Raw genomic sequence first — 14,307 nt, forward strand, 5'->3', positions numbered from 1 at the left:
TACCCTTTACACATGGTTTTAATTAGCTTATAATGTCATGTTTTTTAGAATCAACTCGGTGTCTAGATCCCGAGTTGACTCATTTAGCTGAGTTGACACCAAGTGGAATTGAAGAATATGTCATTGGGAAAGTTGTGGATATGAGAGGAGGGGCACACTAAGGAATACTCAACCCCACCAATTTACTTTGTGACTAAATAATTATTATTTCTGCGTAAATTAATTAACTCTTTGAAGTTCTCTGAGTGATGAACCTACACTAAGTACGACTACTTTGAAACTTTGAAATATCTTAAAAGAGATTTAAGGGTAGAGTTAATTATTAAAATATTTTAAAAGGGTTCCTCCCTTCTTTTCTTCATTTTTGAAGAGAAAGAAAACTCATCTTTTTTTTTTTCAATTCTTTTCTCTTCTCTCTCCACTTAAAGAAATAGAGAGAAACTCATTTATTTTCTCTTCTTTTATCTCAATTTCTCTCAATCTAAACACAACATATATGTCCTAATAAATCTGGACTTAATGTGAGTAATACTCAATTAAGACTCATGGGTGTTTCAAAATTTTATAAATAGGATTCGTATGTGAAATGTGTGTCGTAGATTTCTAACCATGTCATCCCCATGGAAGGAAAATATCACCCGACATATTCTTTCTAATGAATTGATTTGTCAATGTTTGGTGGTCCAAGCTTTGGAGGATCTAGACGTATAGTTTGAGCATTTTTTTAATTTTGTTTGAGTCGTGCTAGAGTAACATTGAAAAATACATTGTGGGGGACATTTCTGATGTGGATCTGTTATAGATGCTTTTCATCGAGAAAAAATGAGATCTCAATGAAAGCATCTTTGGTTCTGACCCACATTCACGTCCACCCACGATGTACATTTCAATGCAATTTCAGTATTATCCTCTCTGTTTTTTTTTTGTTTTTTGTTTTTTTTTTTGTTGATATCATTCAAGGGATTGGCCTGTTATCGAACAAATTAAATATAAGTCTTACTAAAAAACATTTATTTGACTCACCCAAATTGGCTTTCAGGAATCCATTTAATGATAGCCACATAATTAGGTTGGGTATCTATCTGATCCTACATATTTTGGAGTTAACTTGACAAAGTGACCGACTTGATTTGAGGATGATGCAGATATATATATATACTATCCTTGAATTGCACATCAAACTCAAAATCAAGCAGTATTAATACCTAAAAGATTTTATAATTTAGAAACATATTATTTATTTGTTGTTTTCATGAAATAACCATCGAATACAACACATACAACTTTGCTAGTATGGTAAGGAGATCATCTTCACAAAATATCAACTTATTTTGAAATTTCTAATCCCATCAAAAGTTATTTACAATTTAATGATAAAAATTAACAATAGATAATTCTTCAACTTATAAATCACTTTTGATAGGGGTTAGAAAGTTTCTAATCAAATGATCAAATAAGGATTGTCACCATATCCCAACCCATAATATAATTATATCAGGCCCATTGTAATCTTTTCAATAGCACATCACATTGTTCATGTGCAGTACAGTATGCACATGACCTTAACCAATAACACGTCTGTCTTACTGTTCGATCTATTCGTTTGTGTTTGTTTTTAGAATCTGAGAAAGAAAACAAATAAATAAATAAATAATATTTTAGGACAAACAAAATTCTTCCCATCTATTACGTCTTTGTATAAATTAATAGAACACCGTGTTCTTGACTTTTTAATAAAAGACAAATAAATAATATATTTACGACAAAAAAATTCTTCTCATCTATTACGTCAAAGATATTTTTATATAGTTTTCTTATTGGTCTTACATGCATGTATCTTAGTATGCCACACTTAAATGCATGTATCTTAGTATACCACACATGACCACATCTCACTCTAATGGTGACAACAAAATTTGTAAACTTGCCGAGTCGAGTCAATTCAAAACACAGCTGAGATAATTCGACCAGTTGGGAGTTTGAAGTGACTTGACTTCGAAACTCATGTAACCAAATTCATTGAATCAACTCTGCAACTTGAAAGTCTAGAAAGATCAACCTCTGTCTCTCTCTCTCCCTCTCCCTCTCCCTCTTCCTTAGAACTTACTGTCAGCAACAATATCCAAAAGAAAAATGTTGGAATGACACAAATGGACCCACAAAGGTGATAAAAATGATGTGTGGCGCGCACATAACCGTAAATGCTTTTTACTCATATCTCGTGGAAAAGTATCTACAGTAATATGCACGACATCACGAGTTTTTGCCACTCTTGTGTCTCCCTTTGTGTGACCCCAGCATGACTCTATCCAAAAGGATTCTTTGAAGTCGAGGTAATTGGGAAATTTGACTGAATGATGCTGGAGTGACCTCATATCATATCACATTTTTTAGTGTGAAAGTGAATAAGAATCATAATGTTTTTTCATTATTGAAAGGAAAATGCTGGAGTGACACAAATGGAAACACAAAGGTGACACAAATGATGTGGTGGCGCGCACATAATTGTAGATGCTTTTTACTCGAATCTCATGGAAAAACATCTACAGTAATGTGCGTGCCACCACATCATTTTGTTATCTTTATGTCTCCTTTTGTGTCACCTTAGCATGACTAGCGAGTACTGGTCACTTAATTAAAATGTTGTAAGTGTTTAAGACATATATTTATTAGGAATAAATGTTCTATCCATTTAAAAAAAAATATAAAATCATATGCGAAGAATCTTATCATGTGTTTGAGCAGAATGGGATCAGAAAATTACCGATTTGAGTATAGAGTAAGTACGGTTGTATCAGTCCATTATTTAAGAGGCTTTTTTATTATTATTTAATTATCATTGATTCATAAGCTGGGGCTGACCCTTCCCTTTCTTAATAATTGATTGATATTCTAGGGTCATGTTGTCTATAAAAAAATTCTTATTAATTTATGAGAAATGTGGGATACGTCCTCATTTACAAGAAAATAATTTTCATAGGCTTCAAAACGATTATTTGCTTCCCTCCAAAGAATGATTTTAAGAGAGTCTTATTAACAATTGAAATTGGATCAATAGGAATCCTGGATGAGGAAAGATCAGATTAGAAAATTCTGATGATGTTCAATGTTTTAGTGTTTTTTTTTTAAGATTTGTTTCATTGTGGATCATGCACATATGGGAACATCTAAAATGTAATATTAATACGTAAATTAAACTAATCAGTATTCATAAAAAAATGGTGATTGTTGGTAAGGAGAGTTCAAAAATCTCACCAAAATTTCTAAAGCAAGTTCGGTTTGATCATATCGAACAAACTTATCAAAAATCTCCTAGTTCTTCGATCTAAAATTATCGTTTTAAAGGTTTTACTAGTGATTTTTTCATCTTCCTTCGTGATTAAATGTAAAAAAAATAAAAAATAAAAAAATTTAAAGAAATAAGATAACTTGAAAAATATAAAAATTCTTAAAATCTAATCTCCATTAATTCAACCTATTACAAAACTCAAAAGAAAATGAATATATATATATATATATATATATATATATATATATATATATATATAGAGAGAGAGAGAGAGAGAGGGTCAAGGTTATAAGGGACAAAATTCTAAAAACTTTCAAAAGAACAATAAAAAAATAATAATAATAATTTAATTTTCAATGTTGAATTTTAGTTTTAAATTTTGGAGTTCGTTAGTCATCCATTTTCAACACATTCAATTAAGTTAAAAAGGATCTTACTTAGAATTTTTTTTTATTTTCTTAGCATTTTTGTCATTACAATACATCCATTAAACCCTGTAGAACCATCTCAACTAAAAACACTAAAAATACATTACTTTCCTCTAATTTGGAGAGACCACAATTGCACATAATTTTAGAGAGACATATTCTCGTATCTCTACTCTTGAATAACTCACGTTTGAAGAAAACAACTAGTCCATCAAACTCACATTTCTATCATTCTATTAAGATTAAGAAGGATGAAGGTGAAGGATTATTATTATTTCTAGTACGTGGTTGAAAACGCCCTTAATCCGCGGGGTGTGCGGATTCGCTTTTGATTTTTGAAGTTTGAGAGTCGCCACTTAGTTATTACGGTTTAAAAATCAAATATTGACTTTAACAGATAAAACAATTAATCTACGAATAAAAAGAAACTATGGTCCAGGGATCATTTTACGGGGTTGGAAGGTGTTAGGCACCAATCCCGTCCAGTAAACGCCGGTCTTTACTATTTCCCAAAAAAAGATTACATTGCAAAAAAGGCTTAGAAAAAATAAATAAAAAAAGTATACCTAGATCATCGCAACGATTTGTTCCCTCAGAGTTGGCGGAGAGACTCTTCATATAAGATTCCTTGCTTTTCCTCCGTTACTGGATCTGCTTTAGATCTCCAAGTTGAGGTGTCTTCTTCTTAGATCTGAGTATTTCCTAATTTTTTGATGGATTTCTAGGTATTTTTGAAGGGTTTTTTGAGCAAAAGTTGGGGCTTGGATATTAGGTAGGGAGTAGGGACTTCAAAATCAAGGTTTGGAGAAGGGTAGAGAGAATTTTTGACCTACTTTTTCTAAGATTTATTTTGACCTGTGAAATTAGGTTGTGGAGGCTTTATATTTATAGATTTTTTTGGAAGAATTAGGGTTTGACTAGGTCTCCTTTTAGATAAGGTGAATTAGGATATTGACTTAAGTCTTATTTGATTGATTAGGTTTCTTTAGATTAGGGTTTTGACTTAAGTCTTATGTGATTAACTTATTTTTTTGAAATTAGATTTTTTAATTTTGCGTACAATGAAATAATATATTTTTACGTCTTGTGGAGAACCCCCTAATTATATCTCTAATTATTTGGACCTCTAGATGGAAGGGTCTTTTAATAAATATCAGGAGGTTCCACTTAAATAAGTGGGCAATCAACAACAATTTTGCGTGAGGTCTTGATTGATTAATTTTCTTGGTTCAGATTTTTAAATCAATTTTATTAAGATTTCAATTTACGTTAATTAATTTTTTATTTATTAATTTCAAAATTTAAAACTTTTAAAATTGAAAATTTATCGTTTTGCTCCGAAGAGAACTTTTGAGTTTCAAGTTGTTTTTCGATGTTCCAGCATGTTTTGGAATCGATTTTTCCTAAAGAATTCGATGGGATTATTGGTTTGTGTCACTTATGAAATTTTGGTGTGAAATGATTGTGAACCCTTATGAGGGGCATTTCCGTAATTTTGTCAAATTTGGTAAAAATTGGCGGAATGATTTATTTGATTTCATTTTGTTGTTTTATGTATTCAAATGGGTTTTTCTAAGCGTAATATAGGCTCTAGGGATGTTTTTATGTTAGGGGTATTTTGGTAATTTGTTCATGTTTAGTAATTTTTATCGTAAAGCTTCTTTTTATTTGAAAAATAATGATTTCTATGTTTTGGATCGTATTTTCCTAGTGTAGCGTGGTTTCTAGAATTTTGTTTACTTGAAATACCTCATCTGAATTTCCGAACTTATCTAGTAACAGATATAACATTAGAATAATCATCCATCATTGGGAATCGTTACGATCAGGTTGACGAGTTGATTAATCAGGCGAGTACAAAAATGGGGTGTCTACAGTGGCATGTGCAAATGCACATGTATTACAAAAATTAATATTTATGCATTACTAGAAATATTTTTAAGAAATTAAATAAATAATGTAAGTTTATGATTTAATCAATTTCTTTTACTATTGATAGGTTCCTTAAACTAAATACAAAATATCAATAAAGTAGAAAGGGGATGACCCATACATATCCTATCTCTTAGAATTATCTTTTATTTAGTTAAGTGGCCCACTTTTGATCATAATCTTTAGAACCTAATTTTTAACAATTAAACTTAACCAAATGAAATATAAAAATTAAGTACTACTTTTTCATAGCTTAAGAAAACTCACTTTGAAACTTGGGCCTTTCAAATTCATACAAAGGCTTAAAACGGGTTGGGTTCGGGCCGGATATGAGTATATTCATATTCATATCTAGATATTTTATTAGGATCCATATTTGGATTAGAATTCGATTCAAATAGTACTAAATAAAATCATATCCAAACCATTTTATTTCTATCAAACCTATATTTAGATCCAACCTGAAGTGTGACTTGAACTCAAGACATCTTCTTTTATAGATAGAGGCCTTAGCCACTGTGCCCAACACTTGCTGGTTGTGAAAAAATATCATGAAAAATATAAAATATAACTTACAAAGTAATATATCATTTGGATCTAAGTGGATACAAGGATTTATCCATATTCGATCTGGATCTGACTCGGGGTCAAGAGACATCAATCCATATTTGACCAATTTTTTAATTTGGATATACTTGAAGGAATCGAATACATTAAATTCGGATTTAGCTCACTTGGATTTTGGGTAAAATCCGACCCATTTTAAGCCCTAGTTCATACACATGTTTGTTTGAGTAGCAACACAAAAACACTAAGCCTATGAAAGGTGAAACTAGTTAATAGATAACGAATTTGTACAATTCTTCCTCTTTTAGCAAAACTTTGGTTTGGGAGTTGCCATCATTCAATGAGTTTAAAGTATGAATGACCACCATAAAATAAATTTTGAAAACTTATTTTTCAAGGAGTTGGTGACTCAAATTTAGACTTAACCTAAAAGTTAAGGGAAGGTATTAGACAACTTGTCTCACCCACCAAGTTGGTGGTTAACATATTTAGGCAAAAGTGAAATTAAAAAACTTTTATTTTGGGGATTTTTTTAGTGGGGAGATTAATAGGTATGCATGGATGTATATGCATGGCTCCTAACAGGTAGATGGGTGTAATGAGCAAAGTGAAAATGAAATGTTCTACTTGTTGGATTTTTTTTGTTTTTTTGTTTGCTTTGAGTTTGAGTGTGAATCTAAGTAGATTTCATCTAGAAGACTCAAGCATTTTGTAAAATGGAATTATACTCACATAAGAGTTTATTTTTGTTGGTGAAGATCTAAGAATGCATCTATGGGTTCGATGAATCTTTTGGAACTTCAACCTTATGCATTGAAAGCGCCCTCGATCCGCGGGGTGCGCGGATCCGCTTTTGACCCTTGAGGTTTGGGAGTCGCCACCTAGTTATTACGGTCTAGGAACCGATCAATGACTCTAAACGGATAAAAACTAATCTAAAACCAAAAAAACTGAATTCGGGGATCATGTTACGGGATTGGAAGGTGTTAGGCACCAACCCCGCCCGGCTAAAATCGGTCTCTACTAAATTCCCAAGTAAATTACATTGCTAAAACCTAGATAAAAAAAAATTAAAAAAAAAAAAAAATTTACCTTTCCGATAGCAAGGACTTTGTTCCCTCAGATCTGACAAAAAGAGCTCCTTGTACCGTGCTCCCTTGCTTCGTTCTGTCTCCGGATTTGACTTCGAATCTCCTAGACCGAGGTATCTCCTTGCTTTTGGATCTGAACTCTTCAAGTTTGTTGCGGATTTGGGGGTGTTTTTGGAAGGCTTTTAGGCGTTTCTTATGCTAAAATCGAATGAGGGATGTTAGGTAAGGAGTTGGGACTCCAAAACTAGGGTTTATGGGGGGCTAGGGGAGCTTCTAGACCTACTTCTCTTAGGGTTTATGATTTGATACGAAAATAGGGTGTGAGCACCTCTATTTATAGATGTTTTTAGGGGTTGATTTGGATAGAGTTAGTGTTTAATTAGAGATCTTTTAATTAGAGTTGTGTTTTAATTTGACTTGTTTTAGGTAGAATTGTGTTTTAATTAGAATTGTTTTAGGTAGAATTATTTTTAAGTTAGAACTCTATTAAATAGAGTTATTAATCAATTATAATTCTATTATGACTTTTAGTCTTATTTGATTGACTTTTAATGTTTTGACTTTAGTCTTAATTGATTGACTTTTAATATTTTGACTTCAGTCTTGCTTAATTGACTTTAATTTTGACTTCAGTCTCACTTGATTGACTTTAATACCTTGACTTCAGTCTTGCTTGATTTACTTTTAATTTTGGAGAACCCCCTTCCATTATTTCTTTAATTCTTTGGACCCCCAAATGGAGGGGTCCTTAAAGAAATATCCCACGAACCCTCAACAATTTTACCCGAAAGTCCGATTGATCGATTTTTTAGGTTCAAATTTTTAAATTAATTTCATCAATGTTTCACTTTAATTATTTAATGTTTTATTTATTAATTTCGAATTTTTTAATTATAAAAATTGTGAAATTATCGTTTTGCCCCCGGAGAGGACTTTTCACGTTTTAAGTCGGTTTTTAATGTTCTAGGATGTTTTAGAATCGATTTTTCGTAAGGAATTCAATGGAAATATTATTTTGTGTCATTTATGAAGTTTTTTGTGTGAAATGATTGTGAACTTTACGAGGGGCATTTTCGTAATTTTGTCAAATTCTGTTAAAATTGGTGAAATGATTTATTAGGTTCCGATTTGTTATTTTATGTGTTCGAGAGAGTTTTCCTAAGGTAACGTAGGCTCTAGGGTTGTTTTGAGGTTAGGGATATTTTGATAATTTGATAATTTTTAGTGATTTTTATCGTGAAGTTTCTTTCTGGTCTGCAAGATGATGATTTCTATGTTTCTGGGGTCGTATTTTCCTAGCGTAGCGTAGTTTCTAAGGTTTTGTCAGTTCGAGATACCTCATCCAGATTTCTGAAACAAATCTGGTAACAAAATAAAGCAATGGAATACACATCCATCATTGGGAATCATTGCAATCGGGTTGACGAGTTGATCAATCAGGCGGATGCGAAAATGGGGTGTCTACATGCATGAGTAGTGTGTGTAATAGTGTTTGAGATGTCCTTAAAGGACTATTTTTATGTTGGCCTAAAACGTTAAGTGTAAATTTGGGAGATTTATCTTCTTCAATTCATAACTATTTTATAATTAAAGAAAGATGGCGATATGTGCAAGGGTGTATGCATGCAATTTTCCACATGAAACTTATTTATGCACTTAGAAAATGGAAGATCACCTCACATTGTGAGGGATTACTCTTTTCTTCTTAGGCCATTAAAGGAAACTATATTACTTACTTAGAATCAAAAGTACTTGGAAGTAAAGAAATGAAGAACAATTTCTATTGAAATTAAGTTCCAAATGGGCTTATAGTTGGTAAGGATTCTCCCACCAGGGATTAACTCTCAACCAAACTTTTCATTGAACTACATTATTACAACCATTAAAGATTTCTTGAAACAAGATTGGACTTATAGGTGGTAAGGATCCTCCCATTAGGGGATTAACTCTCAACTTAACCTTGCAAATGAAATTTAAACTAAACTGTACTATAATGAACTATAACTTAAAGCAAGAATTAAAAGAGATAAAATGAGAGAGATAAAAGTGGAATTTGGGGGATACAATTAATGAAGAAAACAATTTAAATGTTTTACCCCACCTTGGTCTTCTTCCTTTTTCTTTTTCTTATTTTAGGCCTTCCAGAGTATGAATGGGTACTTGGACATGATTTCGGGATGGTAGAAATAGGAAAGAAGTGAATTGAGCATAATTTTGGGAAGATAGACTTCTTCTCTCATTTTACCTGGATGGGTCCTCTATTTATAAGTGTTTGGAAGACCCTTGGGGATATAAAGGTTCAAATTCAACTTATTCTCAAGAAAACCTCAATAAATGACTTTGATTAACCTCAATCAAAGTGTCTTTGATGATAATCAAACAATAAAAAAGTAAATGCTCACAAAATTCTAAAGAATTTTTCAAGAGGGACAAGAGTGTCCAAGCCATTTGAAAGTGAAATCGCCTCGACCTGTTTTCCACCAAATTGGGGATAGGGGTCCGATTGGTAAATTGAGGACTTTTAGGGAATAAGGAGTCGCCACCTAGTTTAGGTCTAGGAACCGAAAATAACTCCAAAACGGATCGGGTCGGTCCACGGATCAGATAAATGGGTAAGGGGTCAGATTACGGGTTTCGGAAGGTGTTAGGCACCGAACCCGCCCGATCGAGATGATCGGTCTCTACTACAATCCAAACTATCCTACGGTCAACGGGTAGAGACTAAAGTCAAGATTATGGTCCAATCATCATCACCATCATCATCAAATCATATCAAATGTGCTAAACAATCTCAAGGCAAATATTGTCACAAATCTCATGCGATTTCTCGAATTACGCACACCAATAAAAATATTTGAGAAAGTCTTAACTTCCTTATGTTCCAAAGTCCACGTGGCACCATTTCAATTACAAATCCAAATATGTGAAGATTTTCCAAATCAACCAAACTAGGAATTTGTGAAAACTTTCTAAAGTGGAAAACCAAGAATATGAAACTTCTAATTTGGGAATTCACGAAACTTCTAAATTAGAAATTAGAAATTTCCCAAATTAAGATATCAAAATTTGAAATTTGAAAAAGGGGTTTTCCAAATTAGAAAATTATCAAAATTAGATTTTTCAAATTAGCAATTTACAAATATCAATTTTCCAAAAATAGAAAATCATGATTTTAGGAAAATCACCAAATCAATGAAAAACCCATAAATCTTCGAAAAATTAGCAAGTTGTGAATTTCCAAGAATCTATTTTTGCCACATGAATTTTTCGTATTTGCATAGCCATGGTCCACAAGATCAATGAGTCAACTCGAATCCTTTTGTATAAACAAAATTCGGCTTTAAACACCCAATGTACACCTCAAATCAGTGAGTTAACTTGACTCGTTTTATTAGAAAAAAATTGATTTTGAAATTCCAATGTTCATGCACATCAATGGGCTGACTCACATGGAAGCTTCACCAAAACTCAATTTCGAAATCCCAACATACACACAAATCAGTGGGTTGACTCACGCACATTTTAAAAAGAAAATTGATTTTAAGCTCATATGTGCACACAAATCAGTGAGTTTACTCGCATGGCAAAATAATAAAAAAAATCAATCCTAAACTTCTAATACACACAAGTCAGTGAGTTAACTCATATACCAATGTTATCAAAATCCGATTTTGACACTCCTATGCATACAAAAACCAGTGAGTTGGCTCCCATATTACTTTGATAAAAGATTCAATTTTGAAACTTTTAGGCACATAGAAAAACAGTGAGTCGACTCAATTCCAATTTTATTAAAAAACGATTTTGGAGTTCCTTCGCACATACAAGTCAGTGAATCGACCCACGTGGCGAGTGAATAAAAAAATCTGATTTTAAAACCTCCTATATGCACAAAACTCAGTGAGTTGACTCACACCACTGTTAAAAAAAAAATCAATTTTGAATATCTATGTGCACAAAAACAGTGAGTCGACTCACGTGCATATATAAAATCAATTTTAAATCCCTATGTGCACAAAAACAGTGAGTCGACTCACGTGCATATATAAAAAATCAATTTTAAGCTTCTAATGCGCACAAATCCGTGAGTTGGTGCACGCAAATGATCAAATTAACACTCATGAAGAAAGAAAAAACCACACATAAAATAACGATTAAAAGGGTGTAAGAAGAGACAAAAACAAATGAACTTACCACTTGCAAGGGTAGAGTTACGTAATATTCCTTCAGGCACAGCTTCAAAAGCGAGAGAGAATATTTCGATGAGAGACAATCCGGTCGAGGGCGTGTCAATGCTGTTATGTAAGTGACGAAATAGGCGATGGCGATGCGGGCAATGGGTTGAGGCTGCTGTGTGGTTTGAGAAGATTGAAGAAGACGATAATGGAGAAGGAGATAGGGGCTGTTACGTTGGGACGTTACGAAGGGATTTATGAAACCAACATGACGAGATGGTGTGCTGAACGTGGAAGGGAGTCTATGAAGGGTGGCTAGACGATAGAGGAAGGATGTGATAGGGTGCTGGACGTGAGAGAGAAACCGTGAATGGTGATGGCAGCGTTGCCACTGGAGAGGTGATAATCAATGGTGGGTGTGGTCTGTTAATAGAGAAGAGGATAAGGCAGCAACAGGGCTACAATGGGGGGTAAAGAAGGTCTAAACAAGGAATAGAATGTGATGGTAAGGGCCGGTTTTAGTGGTGAATGGGGCTGCTGGAGAAGGTGATGATGGGGCGTTTTTAATGGTGGTGAGGTTGCTGGTTTTTGGGGCAGCAAGGTTAATGGAAAACGTGGAAGAAGGTTTGAGATGGGGGCTGTAATGGGGCTGCCAACAGTCCAAGAAAGGAAGGTCGTGAATGGGACAGCAAAGGGGGTGCTGTTGGAGGGACTTTGGGGGCTGTAGTGTTGCAGATTTTTTGGGAAGAAGAAGGGGGCAGCAATGGACTATGGTATGCAGATTTTTTTGGGAAGAAGAAAGGGTAGCAATGGGCTATGGTGATTGGAGAAGATGAAGTCAGTGGAATCCCTTTCCTCTCTTTTTTATTTCTCCTTTTTCTTTACTTTTTTCTCTCTATTATTTCCTTGATTGCTGTCCAAAAAACGTCAGCCCTCTTCTTCCTTTCAAAATATCAGCCTCTCCTCTTTTTTAAGAGAACATTGGATTCTCTTTTTATAGAGTTAACTTTCTATTTTTCTTTTTTTTTCAACTTTCTCTTTCTTTCCTTTTTTATGCTTGTATCCAATTTCTTTTCTTTTCTTTTCTTTATTTTATTTTATTTGCTTCTTTCTTTGATCGAACCAATAGAGAATATCTCTCTTTTAAAGTTTAGAAGGAATGGGATCATGATCCCACGCTTCACAACACGTGGCACATTGGTAGATTAAATTTCGATTTTTAATTTTGGTTGATGGTTTGGGTTAATTTTTAATTTTGGTTTGATTTTAATTAATTTGATGGGTTAATTAACTTCTGGATTGAATGTTGATTTAAATTTTAATTGTTTAATTTTAAATATTTAATCTTAATTGTTTAATTTTTAATTTGAGTTTTACTTTTTTAATTGTTCAAATTTGAATTGTTGATTTGGATTTTAATTTCAAGTTGATTAGTTGATTTGAATGTCGATTAGTCAATTTTATCTTTGGTTGGTTGATCGCTTTTAATTTACATGTTGATTGGCCAATTAGAGTTTGATTTAAGTATTATCGATTGCTTGGATTTTTATTTAAACGTTAATGGGTTGATTAAATTTCGGTTTAAAGTTTTCAAATTAATTGTTTAAATTGTGAATTAGATTTTAATTGTTTAATTTTGAATTAAAATTTAAGTTTTAATTGTTTAATTTTTATTTTTATTATATTTTCCTAAGGATCGAGATCTCTAAGTTGGGTTTGGAGGTCGAGGGGCATTTTGGCCATTTTTCAATTTTTTGTCCATTTGGGTGAATTTTATCGTAAAGTTTCTTTCAATCGCAACGTGATTATTTCTAAGTTTCGAGGTCATGTTTTCCTAGCGTAGCGAGGTCTCTAAGTTGTCCAAATGTGTAGCGAGCCTAAGCGTACGTGCTTGCTAAGTTGAGTGTATGGTGCAGCGATCCTAAGCGTGCGTAATTCTATGTCGCGTGGCAAAGAGAAAGAAAGGCATAAAATTAGAAGAAAAAAGGAAATTAGAAGGATGCTTCTCTCAAGCTTTCGAGTTCTTTATGCTCATCATTAGGAATCCACAGCAACCGGGTGACGGATCGTCAAATCAGGCGGATGCAAAAATGGGGTGTCTACAGAAAGATAATAAATTCGATGAAAAATAACTCTTTGAAGTTCTCTATGTGATGAACCTGCACTAGCTACAACTACTTTGGAATTTTAAAATATCTTAAAAGATATGGAATTATTAAAATATTTTAAAAGGGTTTCTCTCCATTTCTCCCCTCTCCTCTCTATTTTTTGAGAAAAAGAAAATTCATCTTTTTTTCCTCTCCTCTTCTCTCCAATTCTTTTTTTTTTTCTCTCCACTTAACAATCCAAATAAGAGAAATGGAGAGAAACTCATTTATTATCTCTTCTTTTCTCTTCTCTCAATTTCCCTCAGTCCAAACACAACATAAATATCCTAATAAATCTAGACTTAATGTGGGTAATACTCAATCAAGGCTTATGGGTGTTTCAAAATTTTATAAATAAGATTTGTGTAAGAAATTTGTGTTGTAGATTTCTAACCATGCTATCCCCATGGAAGGAAAATATCACTCTACATATTCTTTCTAATTAACTGCTTTGTCAATGTTTGGTGATTCACGCTTTGGAATACTTATCCACCAATTAGTTGATTAATGATTTCTAGACGTATAGTTTGAGCATTTTTTTTGTTCGATTCATACTGGAGTAACATTAAAATGTACATCGTGAGGGACATTTCTGACATAGATGTGTTATAGATGCTTCTCATCAAGAAACTAGTGAGATCTCGATGAAAGCATCTATGGTTCTGACACGCATCCACC

The sequence above is a fragment of the Akebia trifoliata genome, chromosome 1, assembly GCF_017979445.1.
Source record: "Akebia trifoliata isolate Shusen 1 chromosome 1, ASM1797944v1, whole genome shotgun sequence".
NCBI classification, from domain to species: domain Eukaryota; kingdom Viridiplantae; phylum Streptophyta; class Magnoliopsida; order Ranunculales; family Lardizabalaceae; genus Akebia; species Akebia trifoliata.